We start from the raw sequence: 24,648 nt of genomic DNA on the forward strand, positions 1-24,648 counted from the left end.
TCAGTGGGATTTATTTACATACGTGTATGAATATTATTGCAACCTCAGACTTTGCAAGCAGTTCCGGCTCTTAAGATTTTGGAGGCAGATGGAGATAAAAAAAAGATTCTCTCAGTAGGTCCCACTCCTCATTGTCACTGCTGTCATCAGCTTGCTTTCCCTCTGGGTGATGTTAGAGCATCATCAGACAAGCGTTTTATCGCATGCTCATTACTGGCCACTCACATTTCTTTGCGGGTTGTTTTGATGGCACTGTCTGCCTCCCACGTGGCTCCTGCTCCTTCTGGTCTTCTTTCTGACAAAAAAATAAGACCGGGTAAAACCAATTTTTGTTTGGGAAGTGAAACGTGCCACCGTTTCCTGCTGTGTGCAGATAAAGCAGCGCAATAAATACACCCACTGAATGGGCCAGGTGGTCATTGTTTACTTCCTCTTTCTTCTGTGTGTGACAAAAGGGGTGGGGGTGGGGGAAACAATGATAGGGAAACGCAATCCTCCCTCTCCCCCGCCCCCGTCTGATGATGCTCTTAGGGATTGAGCTCCTACTGGGCCTAGTCCCCACTGCTGCTCAGAGGGAGAAATGAAGGAAGTAAGCAGACAATGTATTAAGAAGGGAATTTCTCACTTCTAAGCAGTGAGAAATTCTAGGGACAATGCCATGGGGTTGGGTTCTTTTGAATGACAGAGTGCTGGAGACTTATGATATCTTTGTAATATTTGGATGATTTGCAAATATATAACAGTAGGGTGACCATATTTGGGAAACCAAAAAGGAGGACACCTAGTGTGTGTGTGTGGGGAAGCAGCTTTCTGAGTCCTGCAGAAAGTACGTTATTCCCCCGCCACCTTAAAGAACCCGACTGGAGTGGAGGAGAGGAAAGGATTTCATTCTGCACCACCACCATCCACTCCAATTGGGGCCTTTTCTATAATGTCCACGAATGACCCACTTTCCCCTTTAAGACTTCAATTGGAGCTCGGGGTGGGGAAATGATGTGCCTCAAGAAAGCATGTCATTCCCTCCTGCCATGCTAATGGCAGCCTTAAAGGGGAAGGTGTGTCATTCCAGGACATTATTGAAAATTATAGAAAATCCCCCCTGACACCATGGAAAGAACAAAAACCAGGCCAAATCCGGGGAAATCCTGACAGTTAGTCACCCTATATAACAGAGCCTACTGAAAGCATGTAGACTTCAAAAGCTGATATCAGGTCCCTCGAGAACAAAGACATATATTTCAACTAGTTTATATAGCACCCTTCCTCAACCTGGTGCCCTCCACAAGTTTTAGACTTCAATACCCATTAGCCACAGTCAGCATTGCCAATTGTCAGGAACGTTAGGAATTGTAGTCCAAAATATCTGGAAGAGATCAGGTTGGGGGAGGGTGTCCTACTAGAGCAACTTCTATAACCCAAGGTATCACTCCAAAATCCAAAACTAAGAACATAAGAAGAGCCCTGCTGGATCAGACCAAGGGTCCATCTAGTCCAACACTCTGTTCACACAGTGGCCAACCTGCTGCTGACCAGAGCCCCACAAGCAGAACACGGTGCAACAGCACCTTCCCACCCATGTTCCTCAGCAACTGGTGTACATAGACTTACTGCCTCTGGCACTGGAGGTATCATAGAGGCATCAGGACTAATAGCCACTGGTAGCCATTGATAGCCTTCTCCTCCAGGAATTTGTCCAACTCTAGCTAGAAAACGCCTATGTCCCTCGCTCCCTCCCTGCATTTAACTAAAAGCCGCAAACTGCTGTTTCTTGGTTTTACACACACACACAAAGCGAGTCCAGACTCCACACCCTGCAGGCTGATTGCTCATTCAGGACAACCTCCACAGCTATTAAAGGAACGTTAAGGTGTGTTGTTGTTGTTTTGTCAAATGATCCCTGCCTCCCATCAGGCAACACTTCAGTCAAATCCATCCTGACAGACCCATCCACAGTAATCAAATTGCCAAACTCACAACAGTATTGATTTGGTGTAGTTGCTGTGTACAATGCTGATTTTGTTAGTCACCTTGAAGAGGCTAATGAAAGCAGGCTATCCATTAAGCAAACAAACTTATTTTGTATAAGAAATGGTTAGAACGTTTTTCCTTTTGTTTGGAAGCTAACACATGCTCAACAATATGCAAGTGTTTTTCTGTGGCTAACAGCACAATCCTAACCCCAGTTCTGCTGGATAAAGATGATTAGAATAGGGCAAAGGTGACCCTCCACTGGTAGAGAGCTGAACATAAGAAAAAGGAGCTGAATGTGAATTAGAAGTGTGATGCAGCTACAATTAAAAAAATATGGATACAATTTTAGTCTGTATTGATTAACAACAGGATTTCGGTGTCCAGTTCTGAATGCTACACCTTTTGAAAGCTGTGATATGGCCCAGGTGTCTGCCAGGAGAGTGTTCAACCAGGAATGCTTTCAGTTGTATGTATCAGGATTGTTTTGTTCCTTCTCCCATAGAAACTTATAGAATAGTAGAGTTGGAAGGGGTCTACAAGGCCATCAAGTCCAACCCCCTGCTCAATGCAGGAATCCACCCTAAAGCATCCCTGACTGATGGCTGTCCAGCTGCCTCTTGAATGCCTCTAGTGTGGGAGAGCCCACAACCTCCTTAGGTCATTGGTTCCATTGTCGTACTGCTCTAACAGTCAGGGCATTTTTCCTGATGTCCAGCTGGAATCTGCCGTCCTGTAACTTAAGCCCATTATTTCGTGTCCTGCACTCTGGGAGGATTGAGAAGAGATCCTGGCCCTCCTCTGGTTGTCAGTTCTCAAGGGCATACCCTGTCACTGTTCACCAGAGTCCACTTCTCTAGCTCACATTTAAGATCACAAAAATACTAGTTAAGAAATTTGTAATAAATGTTATATTTCTTGGTTTGTTTGTTTTTTAAATATTTTTTCTTTTATTTTTTGGTTATTTTTTAATTTTGTATATATTTAATTTTTAGTAGTTTTGGTTACAGAGGTCAAATGTTACATCATTTGTATATACACATATACATTCCATATCAATTCAGATACAGATTACAAGTTTCCGCCTTGAGTGTATTATTATTATTATTTATTTATATAGCGCCATCAATGTACATACACCCCGTATTGCCATCTTCCTATTCACTCCAAATATCTGTGTATAGTAACAGAGGTGCTCTCCCCTCTTCTTCTTTATTCACAAAGTCAATAAATTTCTACTAGATCCCCACAAATTTATTTTCGTATAGTTGTCCTCACATTTTCCTCATTTTATCTGCCAATTTTTCTAGAAGGGCTATCTGCTAATCCCTTTGATACTAGTTATCAACGTGAAGGCCTTTGCCATCCTTCCAGTGTCTGGCAATCAACCTTCTTGCCGCCAGTAGAAGGAGGCCTATTAAATACTTATCTAATAGTTTATTGTCCAGACCTTTATATAAATTTAACAGTGCTAGGTGGGTGGGTGGATGAACCCATTGCCCAGTTATTGAGCTAATCTCCTGGAACACTTTGTTCCAGAAAATATTCACCTTTGGACATGACCGCCACATATGTAAATATGTTCCGACTCCTGAACAACCTCTCCAACATTCTGGGGATGTCCCTGGGCTCATCATGGATATTGTTCTTGGCATCAGATACCATCTATGTGTCAATTTTAACATTAATTCCCTGTTTTTATGATATTGTATTAAATGGGCATCTATCCCACAGAGCGTTCCAATCTTCAATTCGGATTCCTAGGTCGGTTTCCCAGACCATCCTGAGAGGATCCTTTATACCAATTTCCTGAGTTAATATCCACTTATATAACTTTGAGCTCAAACCTTTTGTATTTCCTTTGTATCCCACCATCTCTCTTTCAAATGCTGTTAAATTCCTAGTAGCTGCAGTTTGTAATTCAGGCTGAGAGAGGAGAACCCGTGCTTGTGCGATTTTTATCCATTGTCCATTTTGCGATAAATGTATTTCTTGGATTGTTGGTTTTCCCATATACTTAACTGCAGGTGTGGTGGGATGCTTTTGGGTGAGTAAGGGGCAGCCCCAGCACATGCTCCCCATTGCCTGAGGCAGGAAAGCACACCCTCCTGCCACTATGTTGCATCCCCACTCCTTTACAGGCACCCCATGAGACAGAGGGCCTCAGGAGAGTTGCATTGGCCAGAGGAAATAGCCCGGGCACCTCTTCATAGAGCTAGCTGAAATGTCTGGCTTTGAGGGGCTCCATCCTCACAACCAGACATGGGAAAGGTGTCCCAGGAGATCGCTTGTATAGATGATCACTTGGGACACTCCTCCCACAATTCCTGGCTCTAAGGAAGGACTCCCTCAGAGCCAGGGATTTTGGCCTGGGTGGCTCTTTGGAGAGCACACGTGCTTTTGGCTCGCCCTAGATAGGATTCTCAGTGTGAGCCAGAGGGCGGGTAACTGAGAACAGCTACCCACACTCTGGTTTTGCTCATAGCAAAACAGGGGGGCTCTCTGGAGAGCCCCACCAGCTGTTTTCTTGCTGTAGCATTTGCTTCAGGGTGTGGCCCAGTGGACTAGTGGTTCCCCATCCTTGACTTACTAGGATCACGAACATAAGAAATTCTTGAGGTTTTGTCAAACTGGTAAATGCCAGCTTTCATTTAATGCTTTTAAGTAAACAGCTGGATTTTTCCTATGTTTTCTTTCTTAATAAACAGTATGGCCCAATCTATACTAAGCAGGATATAGCACTATGAAAGCGGTATATAGTCAATGGGACCCAACAGTTGTCAGTGCACTTCAATACAGCTATAAAGCAGAAGAGCAGCTCCTGCCTCATACTGCTTTCATACCGCTTTCATGGTGCAATATCCTGCTTGGTGTAGATTAGGCCTATGTTGAAGTCTATAGCTTCAAAATTCCTCTCATATTGGAATGTTCACTTCAAGTAGTATGCAGCAATTCAAAGTTAAAATATCCTTTACACATGTTCAAGGTACATGTCTGTGGCCACCTGCAAGTTAGCCAGTTCACATGTATACACTATAGTGACTTACTCACAAGCATCCAATGAGCTCCACAACTGAGTACGAATTTGAATTTTGATTTGTCATATCTATGCACAATGGCTCTTATGCTTAGAGCTACAATTTTTTTTTGAACAATTGTATCTATTCTCGAGGTTTTGTTTTCTTGGAATGAGGTCATTGGAGACTTAATGATATTTTTTCAAACTATGCTTTATTTACACACATATATACAAGTTGAGCATATCTGGAACAACTCAGTTCTGTGTCTATACCAATGACACTAAAAAAAAATCCTGCTTACACAAAGCTCTGACTTGCCCTTGTCTAAGGTCATAGTAGAGCTAGAAAAGGTGCAGAAAAAGCACACAAACAAAATTATCAGGGGGCATGAGGAACTCCTCTATGAGGAAAATGTACAACATTTGAGGTTTTTTAGCTTAGAAAAAAGTTGAGTAAGGGTGAAATGATAAGCGTTTTTAGAATTGTGCATGTTGTGAAAAAGGTGGAGAGAGAGAGACTTTTCTCTCTCTATTATAATTCTAAAAGCTGTGGTCATCCAATGAAGCTGAATATTGGGAAAAGATCAGTCTGAGAACCAACTGCAGGGTTGAGTGGGCTATTTCAGCTGGCTACAGAGTTCCAGGTCAAGAGTGGCCAAAACTGCGCTGGCCGCTCTGCTATAGCTGGCACAATTCACAGAAGCTGATGGGATAGCACCGGGAGGACTGAGGGTAGGGAGAGGGACAGGGGCTGTGTCAGTCAAACCCGGGTTGACTATTAGTCCACTCAGCGCCAGCCCCAACCACTCCACAGTTGTGTAGGAACTTGTTGTGTGGGGAGTACCCGCAAAATAACCAACTGTGAGTTGACTATTAACCAACCACTGACTAAAGTGTTGTCTGAACGCAGCAGAGATGTGGGGCCCAGAGGCATTCTTGGAGATAAAAATGGTGCTGAAGGCAGACACTTTGCTTTGCAGCATGCCAGCCTCCCAGTTATTGTTTTAAAATTAAAAATATATTCAAAAATAAAATAAAGAGTGGGAGAGGCAGAGAGCCTGGCAGATGTCAAAAGAGATGTGTGGATACATTGGTGCCCATTGGCACAATGTTGGAATACTAGGCTATTGAGTAAGACCCATTATTTTGTTGTGTTGTTCCAATATCAGTGAATTCTTGTTTCTTTCCTAAACAATAACCTCGCTAACCTTGGACTGAAAGTTCTCCACAAAATGTCTTGTTCTTTTTTTCTTTTCTTTTTTGGGTCATTTAAAAGCAGACCTAGAACTGATTATTGCACCCTGATGGGCTTGTTGTTGCGTAATTTGTTGCCTAAAATGACTTGCAAGGCGATGGAACAGGTAACGGTCAAGAAAATAGCAGAGCACAGCAGCGCACTACAATGAAACATTGCCAGCAATACCTATGAAGCATACCAGTGTGTGTCTTTATAAATCTAGAAATGAATTTGTGCAATAGCCCTAACATAGATACCCCATGCGATAGAATTAGATTTATGGATTCTTAAAGCTCCATCTGATTAGCGTTTTACTGCACGCTCGTTACTGGACACTCACGGATTGCTCACATGACATCGTCTGCCTCTTGCACATCTTCCGCCCCTTCTGGCTTTTGTTGGGCCGCAACCCCCCCCCCCCCGAAAAAGTCCAGTTGCTGCTCTCTCCTGCTGGACTGAATGGGCCTAATTACTTCCTGTTTTCAGGAAGAGATGTCGGAGTGACGACAGAGAAGTGACGGGAGCCTCACGTTTCGACCGAGATGTGATGGGGCTTTAGTCTTATAAGGCAGTCTAGGTTCCTCATTCTTCAGAATTGTCACCAAAGCTTGCTGACATTATCTTGGAAGTAGAGATACTGAAGAGGTGGTTTTCTGAGTCACTAACATCACAGAAACTCTAAGAAAGTACACTGAAGTATTAATCTATAGAGAAACACCTCTTTAAGCAACCACTTCCCTTGTGGGATGAAACTGCAAAGAGTTACATCAGAACTAGTACGTGCGCCCATAATAAGCACATTTGGAGCTTCTCACCTAATTCTCTGTCCCAATATCCCTGTTGTTCCACCCCCTTACAAACAATAGAAACTGTTGACCTTGATCCTGTGTTATCTCATTGCACATGGAGCGTCAAACACAATGGAAAAATAATCTCAGCTTGTGAACTTTCACACAGAAATATGGCTAAGGTGATTGTGCGTTTTTAACAAGTACGGCTTTCCAACATTTTGTGCATTTTATGTTAACACTTCTGTGACATTAACGGTGAAATTCTAGGCATGCTTAGATGGACAAAAAAGGCCGACAACTCCTAGCATGCCCCAGCTAACATGTGTGGCTATGCTGGGAATTGTCAGCCTTTTTTTCTGCCTAAATATAAGATTGTACCCTAAAATTAAACAATACATCTGTGCTTTCACCCTAAAATTAAACAATACATCTGTGCCACCCCCATCGATTTATTACACTAAGCTGAGGACCAAACTAGACATGACAAAGAATTTAATGTATTTAAAACACAGATTTGCCTTAATGCATAGAAAGAGGATATGGGTGTGTGTGGCCAGTCTTCCACTCCTTGAGGGAAAAGTGGGATATCAATGTAATGAGAACTGTTCCAGCCAGAAGCAGAGTGCATAGTTTTTTGTTTGGCAAGGAACTGCTATAGAGAGGCTGGTGCTGTACAGGATGATAAGTGTAGGCTGGTATTTGTATATGTCCTGGCCTGAACATGTCTCCAACGATTCCTTAAATGGTTAATTTTCTTCATTCATTGTATCTATTCTTGATATTTTCCAACCTATGAACATCTTCTCTGAGGATAGCAATATCCATAGCTAAACACTAAAATCCCATTGATTTCTAGAGATTAAATAACTGTATCAGCAGAGACTGAACAACTCCTACAACCCCACTCCCTACCACCAGTGATAGCCCTATCACACCCCAACTCCCCAAGTGTTAAGAATACCAAGCATGCGAATGCCATCTGGGTTTTGTTTTCTTGGAATGAGGTCATTGGAGACTTAATGATATTTTTGCAAACTATGCTTTATTTACACATATATACAAGGTTATTTATTTATTGCATTTCTATACCGCCCAATAGCCGAAGCTCAGTTTATAAGTTGAGCATATCTGGAACAACTCAGTTCTGTGTCTATACCAGTGACACTAAAAAAGAAAAGAAAAAAAGCAGGCTTGTTCTTCAGTTTCCTGCTTACACAAAGCTCTGATTTTCCCTCGTCCCTTGTAAGGTCATAGTAGAGCTAGAAAAGATGCGAAAAACACACACAATTAAAATTATCAGGGGGCTTGAGGAACTCCCCTATGAGGAAAACCTACAACATTTGAGGCTTTTTAGCTTAAAAAAAGTAGAGTAAGGGTGAAATTATAAGCGTGTTTAGAATTGTGCATGATGTGAAAAACGTGGAGAGAGAGAGAGGGACTTTTTTGTCTCTCTTATAATGCTAAAAGCTGTGGTCATCCAATGAAGCTCAATATTGGGAGATTTGGGACAAATAAAAGTACTTCTTTATAAAGTACATAATTAAATTATGGGATTTGCTATTCGCTAATTTGAACAGCTTTAAAAGCGAATCAAGCAATTCATAGAGGATAAAGCTATCAATGGCTACTAGTCATGATGCACACTTAGAAAACCCTATTCAGACCTACACAGTAAATACAAGAAGATCCAAAGAGAAACCCATGTGCACTGGGATGTCAGTGTGTGTGCTCTCTACATTGAACTCTCCCGTGTTCACGTAAATGCTTGAATAGGACCAAAGTCATGCAAAGATCTAGGAAACATTTAAAAACTATGGATAAATGCAGCAAATAAGGAGAGACCAGCTGAATGAGATCAAAGGCCCATCGCATCCTGTTTCCAACAAAGTTCAGCTAAATGCTTCTGGGAAGCCCACAGCAGGGCATGAAGGCATCCAGCCTCACCTGCTGTTTGCCCCTTCCCTCCCTGTAACTTGTATTCAGAGTAATACCACCACTGAACACAGAGATTCCAATAAAGTAGCTTCAGTGCTGCCTTTGGATGTGAAAAACCCAGATTCAAATCCTCATTTGGCACATCTAAACTGTGAATTATTAATTATTATTATTATTTTATTTTTATTATTTCAATTTGTATCCCGCCTATATACAAAATACCCTAGGTAGCGTACATTGTTAAAAACAATTTAAACAGGTAGCATAAAAATGTTAAAAACAATTTAAAAACACAATTTATAAAATACTACAGCATAAAAAACAAAATATAACAGTCAGGAATAACATTCTAAAAAGGGTAAGTCTGTCAGAGTAGAAGAGTCTGTAATGCCTGTGAATGCAGCCCATGTGTAAATCCTACAGGTGCTCCCACCAGGAAGCATTGGCTGGGATTCTTTTTTCAGTGCATATACTTGATGGCAAACTTGGATTTATTATTGGGTAATGAATGTAATCCCTCTGAGTGCTGATGGAAATAGGAGCCACAACTGGGCCACTGAGAAATAAGACGGAGGTATTGGTATACTCAGGGGATCCCTAAGGTTTGCAGAAATGCAATTTTAAAAACAGCAACCCTAAGAGCACAACCTTATCCATGTTTACACAGAAATAAGCTCTTCAACTCACAGCATCCCAGGCTGGGAGCTGTAGGAGTTACTTGTCTCTAAACTTGTATAGAATTGCCCACTAATGGGACAATCCTCACCACTAAGGGGATAATCCCCACTGAGCATGCTCAGTAGTCACGGAATGTTAAGTAACAGTTGCAAAACTGGTAGTTGACCAGAACCCTGAATAGGAGTCCTGCTATTATGAGGGGAGGATCCCCGGCAACATTTTGTTAAAGATCCCACTTGTGTCCCAAAATAATAATCTGAGGTCACTCTATCCAACTATTTCTTCCTTGGACCATAGCAGAACTGGGTACAGAATATTCCAGATCCATCCGCTATTTCCTTCAAGCATCTTAGTGTGGTGAGAGCCAGTGTGGTGTAGTGGCTAAGAGTGTTGGACTGGGAGTCGGGATATCCAGGTTCTAGTCTCCACTTGGCCATGGAAGCTCACTGGGTGACTTTGGGCCAGTCACAGACTCTCAGCTCAACCTACCTCACAGGGTTGTTGTTGTGAGGATAAAAATGGAGAGAATTATTTATTTATTTATTTATTACATTTCTATACCGCCCAATAGCTGGAGCTCTCTGGGCGGTTCACAAAAATTAAAACCATTCAAAGTATAAAACAACAGTATAAAACCATAATATAAAGTACAATATAATATTATGTATGCCGTCTTGGGTTCCTTGGAGGAAAAAAGGTGGGATAAAAATGCAATAAATAAATCTCAGGGAAAGAAGACTTTTGTTGCAGTTTTCATTAATAATATAACTATCACTAGGTTCACACATGCAGGTACATCACTTAATTGCTGTATTCTTGATGACTGGCAGGTGAATTGAATATATAGTAAAGCAGCCTTGTATTTAAGCACTCGTGGGTAGCCATAGGCATAAGACTGCTTGATGGCCATTATAGAAAACAAGCAGGATGTGGGAGGAATTTCTCTCCTCCATGCCCAGCACAGAAATGCAGTGGGGTAGTATGCTCTATCATTGCTTTGCCAGCCCAGAGCAGGCTAGGGTTGTGGGGTTTTTTTGCAGGCTTCTGTGGGCTGATTTCCAAAATATTGCATTTGAAGCAATGTGAGTTGATGTGAAAGTTCTACATATGATGGTCCATTCAAACATTAGTTATTAAATAATGAGCATACATAATGGAATCAGATCCAAGTTATTGCTAGTTACATGCAAATTCAAGAGTGGCAGAAGCCTTCTAAGCATTAGTTCAATGACAAACACCCCAAATAATTTGATTGCTACCTCCCAAGCAGTATATTTAGTAGAGGGGCTATCTTCCCAAGCATATAGTTAATTTTATAGGCAAAGCTTCATCCACTAAAATGCTTGCCACTGGCTGGGTTCACACAACACAACAAAACATGGTGTGTGCTGTTGAATGAATTATGAGTTGTGGTAAGCCAGCTGTGCTAACAAACCATGTTTTGTTCACCATGAACAACCCAGGAAGAGAACTCATGGCTTGTTGTTAGGTTGTGAACTGTGGGTTGTCTATATAGTTAGCACAGCTGGGTTCATACAACAAGCCACGGTTCAATAGCAACCCATACTGAACTCACACTCAGCCCATACTTCGGTTTGTCACATTGTGTGAACCAGGTCACTGTGTTGTGCAAGACACAGCTTTTAACTGGAAAAGAAGAAGCTGCCATTCTTTGTAAAAGTGAGAGTTGCATGTTGTGCTTTCCGTTCCGTCCTGTCCAATGCTCCACTCTATGGAGAGGTGCATGCTTCTTTTACCTGCGAATACCTTATGGGTTTTTTTCTTTTTTAAATGGAGAGACGTGTGACTGCGACGAAAAATGTAAGTTTCTTTTCTGCGAAGTGTTCAGGGAGGAGGGAGGGGAGAGACGCGCAAGCAGGCTCACGTCTGAGCGCAGCGCCAATCAAAAGCCAGTTGGGGGCACTCCCAGAAGGAGTCCCCCCCCCTTCCTCCCCACGTTTTGCAGTCATGGCGTTGTGGAAGGAAGGAGAAAAAGGCATGCAATACAGCAGCCCACACCCTATTGCGAAGCAGCACCCTGCTTATGCTCAAGGACTCCTACCTGGGAGGGTGCAAGCGGAAAGCCAGAGGTTTCTGGGATCTTCCTTATTGCTCGATCCTATGCACACTTACTCGGAAGTAAAGTCCCGCTGTGGTCAGTGGGGCTTACTTTCAGGTAAGCTTGGCTAGGATTGCTGCCTAAAGATTTCTCCCCATCCATCTTTGGGAATACAGGGCTTTTGGTGTGTGTCGCTTTTCAGGATGCAGTCCTAGCCACACTTACCTGTGACTCTTGAATCTTACGAACTGCAAGCGGGACTTACTTCCGAGTAAACACACATAGGGCAGGCCTGTTATGTCTCCTTCAGGATGTACTTAAATGCACGCCCTCCCCCGCCTCCTCCGTGCTTCAGAAACGCAGCCCAAAACTGCACCGCGCCCAAATCCTCGGATTCAAGAAGGATCCAGCAGGGGCCCTTCGAAAACACGAGTTCCGAGCCGCCCAGGGAAGAAACGGCGCGCCATGCACGCAGACCTTTTTGCATGCACCGGCCCCGGAGCGTGGTCGGGGATCTTGCGGCCCCGGAGCGATGCAATTCGAGGGAGAATGCTCGCAGCTCAGGGCAATTTGGCCCGGGGCTGCTGACCGTCTGGAGAGTCGTAGGCGTGGGGCTCCGTTACGTGTAGCGAATCTGCAGTCTTTGGAAAAGAGCAATGGGGCGATCCAAACCGCAGCTCTAAATCCCTCCTGAAGAGCTGAAACTAATTTGTGGGGACAGCACCTGGTGGCTACCCCGATCCAAAGAAAGGCGCAGGTCGCTCCTTAGACAGGACAACCCGGAGAGGGGTCTCCAAGCTCTACTACTACAGCTGCTGCTGACACCTTACTTCCTGGTTTGCAAACTCAGGACCAGACCCATCTCGGCGGAGGGATCCGATTTTCTTCTCTAGCCTCCTCCCCTTTTTGCTTCTGCTTTCTCTCTCTCTCTCCCCCCCCCTTTGCGCGAAAATAATTTGACAGCGTTTTGCTGACACTGGAATTTTGCACCACAGATTGGGGTGGGGGGGCAGCGCCCCCTTGCAGGAGTCATGCATGGAATTCCATGCACAAGGTAAGTGCGGCTACCTTGAGGTTTTTGCCCCCGGCGTGGCTTTGGGATTAGTTATTTCCACCCTTTCCTTCACGTCCCCCCCGTTTAATCGCTGAGGGGAGGGTACATTGCACAGGGCCGGGGGGGGGGAGAGGAGGCGGAGGCAGCGGGGGGTGCGTATATTTCCTGGCGGAGCGATATTTGTTTACAGGATGAGCTGTACTGTAAGCAAAATAGGACCCGAGTAAATAGCAGCACAGTAATAAATTAAAATTGCAATTGCCCCGTTGGTGGGTTTGTTTTTAAAAAAAACGGGGGGGAAAGCTCCCACATTGAACTCGGACCCTGCATGCACTTGTTGCAGACTAGCACCAGGTAGGCAAACGCTTAATAACTTCCATTCTTGCATTAACCTACAAGCTCAACTTTTTTTTTTTTTTAAGTTTTGCAGTTCACTCACTTTCGGTATGTAGGACCTAGTAGGCGAGGCCCTCCTCTTCCCTCTTGCTGCAAGATATATCCCAGCAGGAAAAGAGCAGAGCATTGAGGCTGGCAGTTGATTTGCTTTTTTAATTTTTTTTGAAATGCCCCTATTACTTGGGGTTTTGTTTAAGGTGCAAGGCTTTAAGTGTGTCTGAAAACTGAAATCGAATCTAGGCGAGTGCCTGGAGCTAGAGCACTTAAAACACACACGGGGGGGGGAGGGGTGATCGTTTAAATATAGTGCGTGTGTAGCTCAAAGGCTGCATGCGATGGGGCAAGTTACCATATGCGTGGATCTGACACTTGATAACACGCTGCCATACCTGCTTGCAGTCGGTGGGAAATTAGAAAGCTAGAGAGATTTGCATCTTGGCCACTCCCTAAGTCCGTACACCCATGCTTTTCCCCATGGCGTCTGCTGCTTAGCATTTGGCAAAGCAAAGAAACACTTAAAGTAAGATGGATGCACTTTTTTTTTAAACAGAGATGTGTCAGACTTAGTCCCTGAAAATCGAGAAAATAATATGGTTGATTTGTGTGTTTGTTTGTTTTTAGACATACAACTGGAAAGGGATATCTAAAACACCAATAATGAGACTGTGTTCCTTGTTTCGAGAGACACGAAAGTCTTCATATAATTTTACCCGTTGCATGAACAGAATCTATAATCGTTACGTCTAATTTTGGTTAATGCAGGATTCACATGCTATTGTAGTCCAAAGGTTTAATTCTTAGGGCTGCAATTTTTTCAGTGATAATAGGTTAAAAGCATTTTGAATGCTTAAAAAATTGCCCTGTGTATTTTTTTAATTGGTAAATTATTTTTAATAGAAATATTTATAAAAAATGCAGCAGCTGGACTCTATGTTAGAAGAAGCAATTGTTTTTTTTCTTGCCTTAAAATGGTGCCTATATACACCACCCTTTCCCCAATATTATTTTTCTTTAGAAACATTTTTATTTGTGTGCAGATGTATGTGATTACTTGCTCAATTGATTAAAATTTGCATGGTTGATTAAGTTTTCTTTAACCAGTTGACCGCCATAGTTGAATACTATTGCCAGCATGGATCTTGTCCATCAGAAATTCAGAAATTCATTCACGGCACCGTTGACCTAACTGTGGGTATGGTTGCACTGTCAGTCAATCCACTACTTGTAAAAACAATGTGATTTGCAGTATTTACTTAAGATGAGAGCTGCTGGAGGGGGTTAAGATGAGGCAGAAGTGACCATCTTCTGGTAGTGAAGAGTTTTCCAGCAAAGGGGTGGTGGTTTATATCTGCCCCAGCTGCGGTTTCAATGCCAGACTGGCATAAGTAAGGGCCATAGTCCTGAGGCCTCTTGATGGAATAAAGGAGCCACAGTGGTTAAGCATTTTGACCCAACGGTATGGCTTAGTGTGTTGTGTGAACTATTCCTAACCATGTGGCCACATAACCACAGTTTAAACATGCTCACTAAGCATTTTTTGCAAAAGGGTTAGTGGCTTAACCATGGCTTAGCATGTTGTCTGAACAGGCCCAATTAGGTGACCCTTAGGCAAACTTCTCACTCTCACCCCACTTCCCCTGTCTGTTCTATGGGGATAATACTCCTGACTGAGCTACCTATCTTACAGAAGAGTCTGACTGCTAATGTAAAATATTGAACGCACTTGGTATGATATCAGCTCGGAGGTAATATGTTTCTCAGTACCAGTTTCTGGGGAACAACAATGGATCGGGGTTATTGCTTTCATCTCCTGCTCGCGAGGTTCCCAGAAGCACCTCCTTAGCCACTGTGGTTAATAGAAGCTAGACTAGATGGGCCTTTAGTATGAACTATCAGGACGGTTCCTATGCTCTTAAGCCTAAAGAGTTACATAAATGTTACATATACAAGGGAAGCGGCCTGAAGATGCACTTCTGTTTACATCCTGGTTGCCTCAGAATCAATGCTTAAGTTACAGCCACAGCCTGGATACCTCTTTCAGTTGCTCCATGTGCTGGCCTTTACATGTGGCAAACTGTCTGCATGCAGCAGCTCACTGTATGGATCAGGCGATTTCCCCCACACTGACATTAATCCCCCTGCATCATCTCACAACATAGGGACAGAGGCTACATGAGATTTAAAATGACCTCTTTGTAGTAACTGCATATGTGCGTTGAAGTAATCGTGAAGACAAGATGGAAGGCACTGTAACACTAATGGATGGCTGGATAAGAATGAATCGAGAGCAGGAAGTTCCTGGTTCATATGTTACCTCACCCATGAACTTGTGTGGCCTTAGATAAGTTGGTATCGTTCAGCTTTAGCACCTCATTTCCAATATAAGAATAATAATTGCAGTGTTCATAAATGACAGTCCTATGGATTGTCATAAGGATTCTTGGGAGCATGCCCTTGAAGTACTTTGGACACTCTAAACAGACGTGTTTAGACTTCAGACTTGTGATATTTACTTTGTTGTTTTTTTACCATGAGATCCACCAAGCATAATGTGGTGCAAAAATTAGTTTGATTACCAAAACTGAATGGAGCTCACTGTTCTGCACAAAACTACTCTTGCTTACCCCAATCTTTCTTAATTTCTGCAATATAATTTAGGCTTGGGTGGGTGAGTGGCTATTTTGTTGCTACTACAATGGGGAGTTGGAAATTCTTGTAGTCTTTCACTTCTGAGTAGCAGTAGTCACAGACCCAGGAGATAGAATGTCTGGATCAGAAGGTATGGCTTCTAGAAATACCTTCTGTTGCACTTGTCTTAATGGAATTTAACTACTGGAAACTAGAGCTGTCATCTCATTAAAGAAATCTTAGTTGATTCATCAAAAGAGTCTTAATCAACTAAGGACAGAATCCTATCTTGTTAGTCGAAGTGGGAGGCTGCCAAGCATCCAGTGCAGAGTGTCCCAAGCACGGAGGCAATACTCCCCTCTGTGCTCATCCGCCTAGGCATGGGGAGGGAAGGATGCCGGGACACGCATAGGAAGCTTCTGTGGTATCCTCCCCATCCCCAGACCTCCCTTTTGCGCTCTCTGTGCTCCGTTTCTGAGTGCAGAGATGTAACCAGAGCTGCAAGAATCACGCCGGCTACAGGGGGTGGGGAGCACAGTTCCTGGGAACTGAGTTCAGACCCCTGGCTCTGACCTTGATTCCCAGAAACCAAAAAATCCTATGGCCCTCTAGGCAGGGTCTAGTGGCCATAGGGTTGTGCCCTAAGTTGCATAGGACTATAACGATAGTTTTGAAGAAAAAAAGTGTACTTCATTTTTAGATGATCCTGTGATACATATGTACACCATATTTGTAGAGGCATCTTGTGTGAAAGTAAAAGGGAGGAATGCCTCTTCTAAGACGGTGCTTGTTAGCACACATTTTATTAGTACTTATATATATATATTTTAAATTAACATTTGTTAATGTTTTATTGATTGTTTGATCAGTGATGATTTTTTTTTAACTTTAAGAGTGCAATCCTATACATATCTATTCAGAAGTAAGTCCAGTTGAGTTCAGTGGGGTTTGTTCCTAGGTGAGGGGATATAGAATTGCAGCCTGAATGTTTTTTTTAGGGATTATTTAATTAAGGCTGCAATCTTGTACCTTAGATTGTCTTAGACATGTGTATGATCACATTGTAAAGGTTGCCACTGTACTTGAAACCAGTGATGTGGGGCGGAAATTTTTCCATCTCATAGGTTTATTAGTAACAATGAATGAATGCTAATTGCAAATACAATATTAGGCAAGTTTGACAGTTTCAAAGTTGTAATTAATGTCTTTCAGGTGACTATGCTTAGCAAGTATGTGAGATAATACATTTATGTTGTTGAAATACAATACATGCCTCAATGTGAAATAGAACTAATAGGTAATGACTGCAAAACAGTGGAAGAGAGCTGAACGTGGGTGAAATATGTGAATGATTGTATGCACAGTTCTTTGGGATGCTAAAATTTATTAGTGTATCTATGGTTTTCAGTACTTTTGTTTTTTCTTAAATTTAAACAGTGTAAGGGAAATGTCAATACTATATCCATTTTCCACTTTCAAATTTATTCCACATTCATATTTCTGTCTGAAGTTACCTTAGTTGTGTGAGGAAGTGATAGTGCAGTTCTCATAGCTTGGATGCACATTGGAATGGGGGCTTGGGGGCTGCCTATAAACACTGAAAGCCCCAGGGTGGCTGCCGTGTGGCGCTGTATCAATTTTATGATGCAGCAACCACCTCAAAGCCATCGTGGGGCTTTCCCTCGAAACTCCCGACTTTTTTCTCTAGAGGGAAGCAAGTATGGTGTAACCACTGTCTAGCCTTGCTCCAGAGTCACAATGGAGGTGTGGCCGAGCGGATGGCGGCCCCTGATTGGTCACTGTCCACCCGGGCAGAGGACAGGGGGAGGGCCCAGCGCCGGAATCCTCACGCTTTCACTGCAGCATTGGGATTAGCCACCGCCACCCCGCATCAATGAAAGCGTGGGGTTTGAGCTCATCATGGCAGCAACCAATGCTGTATAGACAGCCCCTTGGTAAATGCACATAATGCAGAAACAGTTTTAGCCTGCATGTAGCTTTAGGGCCTGTTAATAGACTTAATAGGCACATTTCTTCAAGGGCGGTGGTGGGGAGGACATTGTTCATTTGCATGTTCATTTTAAATGCATGTAAATTTGAATTTGTTTCTCTGACCAGCATTGAGGCTGAAGTGAGGGGAAACTGTTTAGAAAGGGGAAATTAGGATAGCCGCCTCTCCCAGCCTGAATATTACAGGCCGTGGCAGAAGTATATGCTCTTGGCTGCTTGCCAGAATTAAAGGGTGTAAAGCTTGAAAAAGTCCAGACTCCAGCCAGGCTGTTTTTCTCTGTTAGTGTGCATGTGTGTCAATAGGCTGGTCTGGACGTGTTGCTAAAGCATGGTTTGGCATTATGTGAGGAACCCTCTGATTCATGCAGTGCCTCCTCCCCTTGTAGCCTTCTTGACATGTACTTTAAAGGCAAAGCATAGTTTATGCTTGGTTTGGAAATAGTGGCAAACGATGGTTTGCTATAAAAACAGAACACAGGAAACATGCAAGCCTGAGGGTATTCATGTAACGTCAGAAACACAGTTTGGCATTGCATTTGAACCAAACAATAGTTTGTTTTCTTGTTTGTTTATTCAAAACATTTTATTCCCATTCTTCAGCCCAAAGGCTCCCAAAGCAGCTTATAAGAATCAACACTTAGACAGCCCCTGGCCTCATGCTTGCAATCATAAAAAGTCACGATTCACAAGAAAAGGGCTTGGGAAGGAGGAGGAATATATGTATATGTATGCGCACTAAGCTTTTGCGTAGGCTGTATTTTGATTAAAGTTGTGATCCTATACACACTTAACTGGAAATAAGTTCCATTAAATTTCTGAGTAGACATGTATAGGATTATGCTGTTTAGTATTTAAGTATCTCTGTCCTTTATGTAAATCTTAGATGAAAATAGGAGAATTTAAGGGAAAAAAACATTGTTAGATGGAGCCTTAGAATCATAGAATAGCAGAGTTGGATGGGGCCTATAAGGCCATCGAGCCCAACCCCCTGCTCAATGCAGGAATCCACCTTAAAGCATCCCTGACAGATGGCTGTCCAGCTGCCTCTTGAAGGCTTCTAGTATGGGAGAGCCCACAACCTCCCTAGGTAATTGGTTCCATTGTCATACTGCTCTAACAGTCAGGAAGTTTTTCCTGATGTCCAGCTGGAATCTGGCTTCCTGTATCTTGAGCCTATTATTCTGTGTCCTGAACTCTGTGATGTTTGAGATGAGATCCTGGTGATGTGAAGTAGATACTGTTGGTGCTGGTTCACCCATGAACACATCTTGTATGTGCATACATTACTTGATTTCTTATAACAGTGGCTCATAGCTTAATGTGTACACACTGTATCTCAGGTAAAGTGAGGTGATAACGAACGTTCTGTGTCTGACATTTAATCTATTTGATTAGGTCTTCTTCAAAGATGTGTATAGTTACGTGGGGGTGGTTCTTTATTTCAGATGTCTGTTTTTAGGAGGAAAAAGCACCTTTCACATGTTCAGTAGTAAACTGTTTTTTGTCTGATTGGTTTTAAGGGCCCAACTGTGAGCATTTTTGGAAAAGAAAAAAACCCTGCCAGTTCCCAAGAGTTTGGCAGCAACTCTTGATAGATTGTGAGGCAGTGGGTGTTAAAGAGCGATGTTCAAGAGGTTATGGTAAAAGTCAGTTTTGTGTAAGTTGGTAGGTCAGAAGGCTCCAGACTGAGATGGAAAGCAAAACTGATGGTCTCCTTAGAGCAGAGATTTTCAATTTTCCCCATTTACCCTCCTTTCTATATTTCTTTGTCTATTGAGGGACCCCTGAAATACTTCAACTCTCAGTTGCACAAAAATGTTTTTACATTTCACATGCAATTATTGTGTGTAGCCGAGCTGCATGATTAGTGTCAAAATGTCAATAATATATATATAATATGCAACCTCTACTTAAGCATGATCAGCACCACTAGTGTGTATTGTAAGCATTGTCTGAGGTCAGGCTGGTGGGTGCAAGTGGATCTTCCTTTTGAGAGAAGCTGTAAAGCAGTCGTTCAGGGATAGTTTGTTAGGTCTACTCTGGATTGAATTCAGAAGGATATGGTGAAGACAGGAATGTCCTGGTGAGCATCTGAAGAGGTGGGTCGAATTTCTACAGTATTTATTTATTTATTACATTTCTATACCGCCCAATAGCCAGAGCTCTCTGGGCGGTTCACAAAAATTAAAACCATTCAAAGTATAAAACAACAGTATAAAACCATAATATAAAATACAATATAAAAGCTCAACCAGATAAAAACAGCAGCAATGCAAAATTACAAATTTAAAACCATGTTATTTAAAATTTATAGATTGTTAAAATGTTGGGAGAATAAAAAGGTCTAAACGCATATAATGTAGGTGCCAAGTAAACCTCCTTAGGGAGCTCATTCCACAGCCGGGGTGCCACAGCAGAGAAGGCCCTCCTCCTGGTAGCCACTTGCCTCACTTACTCATTTGCTGCTACTGATGTCCTATTCATTTTCATGCTTTTGGTGTTTTAAATGTGTCGTTTCTTTACTGACTGAGAGGCTTTAATTTGTTGATTGTTACAAAAAATGTGAGGTGGGATAGAAAAAAAATGTATATGTACAGCATCACAACTTTCTATTCTAGTCAAGTAGAAGCTGGTAATATGGTGATCGTTACTTCTATTGATAATTTAGCTTTAAAAGGAAAACTAGTTACATGAATTGTTCCTTTTGACTTTTAGTAGGTATTTTATTTTTAGTTTACTTTTTACTTTATCAGATTGCTTTCTATAGAGCTGCTGAGAGAGTAGATTTCCCTTGTAATGGGCAAATGATTGCTGTAACCTTCATTTTTGGGGGGTGGGGAAGGGTTGGGTGGGCAAAAGAATAGAGGTGCTCTCACATATATACATAAAAATGTATACAACTTAAAAGCCAAAAAAGCTAACGTTGAAATTAAAGTTACACAGTGTAGACTACTATTTATTGAGGCTCAAATCCCACCAAGCTGATTAATGACTTGCTGTAGTTCAAATCACCTCATTAAAAAATTCAATATCATAGGGAAAGAATTCCAAAGGTTATTTGAAGTAATGAGAAATTAACTCCTACTCATGCCGGAGTTTGGATTTGGTCAAAGAAGCAGCCACCCAGAATTACAGCTGGGCAACCTTTGGGTGTGGGGAAGAGATACTTACTTTCTTATGAGTAACGATGCATGTTTTGAGTGTTGCAAGTAGAAATGAAATATGGTGAACATACTACACCATCTAGCTCAGTATACAGCAGGTAGGCAGGATGTGTTTGAAATGGCCCTGCTACGTCAGGAAGTGACTCCACACCATCGTCATTGTGTGACACTGTCCATATGATGCCCTTAGGAATATAGATGGGGTAACAGCTTGGCCAGTATAGGTTCTTGCAGCTTCAGTAAGCTCACTAAAAACGTCATCTGTAGATGGGATCATGGAGCTTACAGTTTTGGTCTGTGCTTTTTAGTGGAGTTGCTTTCCTACTCTGCCGTGCCCTCCTTACCTGTTTTAGTTCCAAACATAATCTTTACATTTTAAAGCCATTTTAGAAAAATAGGGATTTAACATTCAACTGTAACTGTAATATGTTCTTTAGCATACAACATAGAACTTAGTAGTGGTAGCTTGAATTTCATGGCCACAAGGCGGTATACTAATAGATACAATTAAACTCCACTGAGGTCATTTGGGCATAACTCTCTGCTGTATTGGGGTTATTGTGTTTATAACACTACTGATACCAGTGCTAGTGTTGGCCCAAAATATTATGTTGAGGTGGATCACAAATGTGGCCCCCACTCGGCCACTGCAAGCCAAGGTTCATTAGTACCCAAGGCTAGCTCCTGAAGCAGAAATTCCACAAGCATTTCTCCTTGGGAGGAAAAGTGCAATAATTAATTAAATAACTAACAATTTGCAGCCCTTTCATGTGACCTAAAATCGGTTGCCTCAAGCAAACACCTAATTCTGCATAATGGTAGAGCTAGTGCCAAAGCCCATTCTTGTCTTCCTTCCTGCAAACAAAGCAGTTTGCTACCTTTCTCCTCCCCAATGTATATTGTACAACAATTTAAAAGGTGTTCAGCAATGGACCATAAGGAACAGAAGTGCCTGTTGTAGCTGCTTTGAGAGTGGAATTGGATGGAGTATTAGGGCAGATCAGGAATCAGGTCAGTGTAGAAGCAGAGTTGGCTCAAGCCAGAATCTGAACTGAGAACTCCTTCAGAAATGGGACTGGACTGAGGGGATTCACAAACCTGTAGGCTAGGCAAATGAATAGAGAGGTTGACAGAGAAGTGTTACCCAGAGAGACAACAGGAATGAGTGGAGCAAGGCCAGGGAGCTACATAAGCAAGGCCAGGGTGTGACTGTTGCTCTAGCAAAGGCCCAGTCCTGACTTGGGGTATTTATAGCAAGGGCAGCTAATGTAGAACCAACGGGCTGGTAGTAGTGTCATGCTGGGATCTAGGGGAACAGTTGTCTCCCAATTCCCCCTCCACTACTCTGCAGCTTCAACGAACTCGCTAAAAGCGTCATCAGTAGATGGGATCATGGAGCTCCCTTTTTGAATTTGTCCAATCTGGAGACAAAGGAGATCCAGAGAGGGCCTTAATAATATTTAAGAGATGTAAAGTGGCATTATATAATTTTGTGTGAAAATATCTGTCCGAGGATTGGGAGACAGGCATGTTACATAAATATAGAGGGTAAGCTCCTTTAGCACTTCCATTGAAATGCTTGCCTATAAAGACAAGGAGGTCATGAAGCCAGATGTTTTAAATATGATGTTTGTACTGTTCAAAACTCTGCATATTTGGGTATCCCAATTGTCCGTTTTCACTATGGTTAACATAGCAGCATATTCCAATAATATATTGCTGCTAACATCTGTTCCTGGTATATCAGACAGAAAGTAAACCTCTGTTCTATACCATGCTCTGTATTAGATTTTGCCACCTCTAAAGTGTTGACTTGCCATGTTTCAGATGAATACTAATGTACAGAAGGAGTACAGAAGTAGCAACTAGCTTAAAGTTGATTTTTGTGTGGTGAAGGTTTCAAAAAGTATTAGCTTGGTTTGTCTCAAATTCAGTTGAGTATGCAGAAGCCCTATCGAAAGGATTTCCAGCTGCAGCAAAGTAATAAAAACATAATTGGAATAAGGATTTATCTGTTTAGTTAAATTTCTAGGCTCCTTTCAAGCAAACCAGTTCTCAAAGCAGCTTACAAAACGTAAATAATACAATTAAGACTAATTACAAGACAAACAAATGATATTATTTCTCTTTTTACCTTAACATGGCAGGTTGTAGTCAGATCCTGGGCTTGAAATTTGCTTTCAGAAAATCAAGTTGTGACTTGTGTAGTTTTGGCGGTTGGCATTATTAAAATAATGCAGAGACACATGTGAATACACCCAGGCTGACAACAAATGAAAGAGGTTTTCCCCCCAGTCTATTAATTATGCTGTCTTAACAGCGTAATTGTTTTTATTAAACTTCACTACTGCGGATTGGTAAATGGATTGAAATACTGCAAATATAATCTCTAGCCCAATCATAAATATGTTTACTCAGAAGTAATTACTACTGAATTCAAAGGGACTTACTCTCAGTTAAGGATCCAGAGGATCACAGGCTTAAATGTTACGCCATCTGGTCTGTTAGAATTGTCAGATGACAGTGGAACCTCCAGCACTAATAACATGTTGTATTAATACCAACCCTGAGCCAGTGCTGATGGTGTGATAGCCTTTTACCTATGCAAGGTGGAGGAATATCTTTATTCATTTATTCAGCTTATATTCCACCTATCTTTGCTGTGAGAAGACAGCATTTAATTTCAAAGGATATGATCTATGGAAGTGGAGCAGGCAGAGGGCATTATCCAATTTGACACAAGCGCTAATGTAAATTATGTTGTGCAACATCAGTTGCAGTTGCTGATGCAACAGGTTTTCCAGGGAAACCCCTTTGTACCAGCAAACGCTATTAGCATTGCACTAGAGGCCACTTATGGTAGTGCAACATAATTCATGTTAGCGCTAATTTTGAATTAGAGACTGCTCAAAGTATCCAAAGAATTAATTTTACAAACGAGACGGGGAGGGGGGAATGAAACAGCAGAATATTATTTATTGATTTACTACAGTTGTGTCTCACCTTTCCTCTAAGGAGCTCAGGGTAATTTGCAGGAGTTTGACAAAGCTATCTGAATCCCAGTTTTTTAACGACAGCAATGACAAGGTGTCTTCCCAGATGCCCTAATCTATATGGCTGAAATGAAGCAAGCTTGGGGTAATGAAGAATAGATTTTTATAAGGAAGAAAGTTCTGGTAGTTGAAACAAATTCCTGTGGTCTGAATCCTTTAATTCTAAGTGTATGTCTTTTGCATCAGGCTCTAGTTGGTGGATCTTGGGGTTCCAGTAAAAAAATTAAGTACATCCCGCAAGCCTGGAGTCTGCCCATCACTGGCTTAGATCTTCTGGACAGATGTTGGTCTCCATTTCTGGTAGAGAGGCTGAAGGGCATCGAGGACTTTTTCTAGGCCAAAATAAATGTTTATCCTAGTGGAGCTATCCATGATTCTTTTCCCTACTCTCCAACAAGCAGTTGGGGTCACAATTTGGATTAGGACCATGGTACTTCAGGAGAGGATGGTTTGTGTTCCCCGCATGTGTTTTCATCCAAAATTCCTCCCTCCCTCCTTGCAAAGGGATTAACAAAAGAAAACAGTCTCTATTGGAATCAATGGAGACTTCTTGCCTTTTTTAAGACACCCCCCCCCCCCGCAGGGGGGCGGGTGAAATTTCAGGACAAGAACAGGTGTGGGGAACGTTTAAACCCTCTTCTGCTGAAATGTCGTGG

The 24,648-nt window shown here is 42.2% G+C and overlaps 1 protein-coding gene across 1 annotated transcript in view; it reads left to right on the forward strand.

Moving 5' to 3' along the window:
• Window positions 1-12,628: 12,628 nt before the first annotated feature.
• The window catches only part of TRERF1 (transcriptional regulating factor 1), an 87,881-nt gene continuing 75,861 nt past the window's right edge, over window positions 12,629-24,648 (forward strand). Inside the window, exon 1 of the mRNA XM_063124007.1 lies at window positions 12,629-12,741. The gene's annotated coding sequence lies outside the window, so the exon portion shown is untranslated. The remainder of the gene's footprint in view (window positions 12,742-24,648) is intronic.

This window comes from Elgaria multicarinata, chromosome 4, assembly GCF_023053635.1.
Source record: "Elgaria multicarinata webbii isolate HBS135686 ecotype San Diego chromosome 4, rElgMul1.1.pri, whole genome shotgun sequence".
NCBI lineage: Eukaryota > Metazoa > Chordata > Lepidosauria > Squamata > Anguidae > Elgaria > Elgaria multicarinata.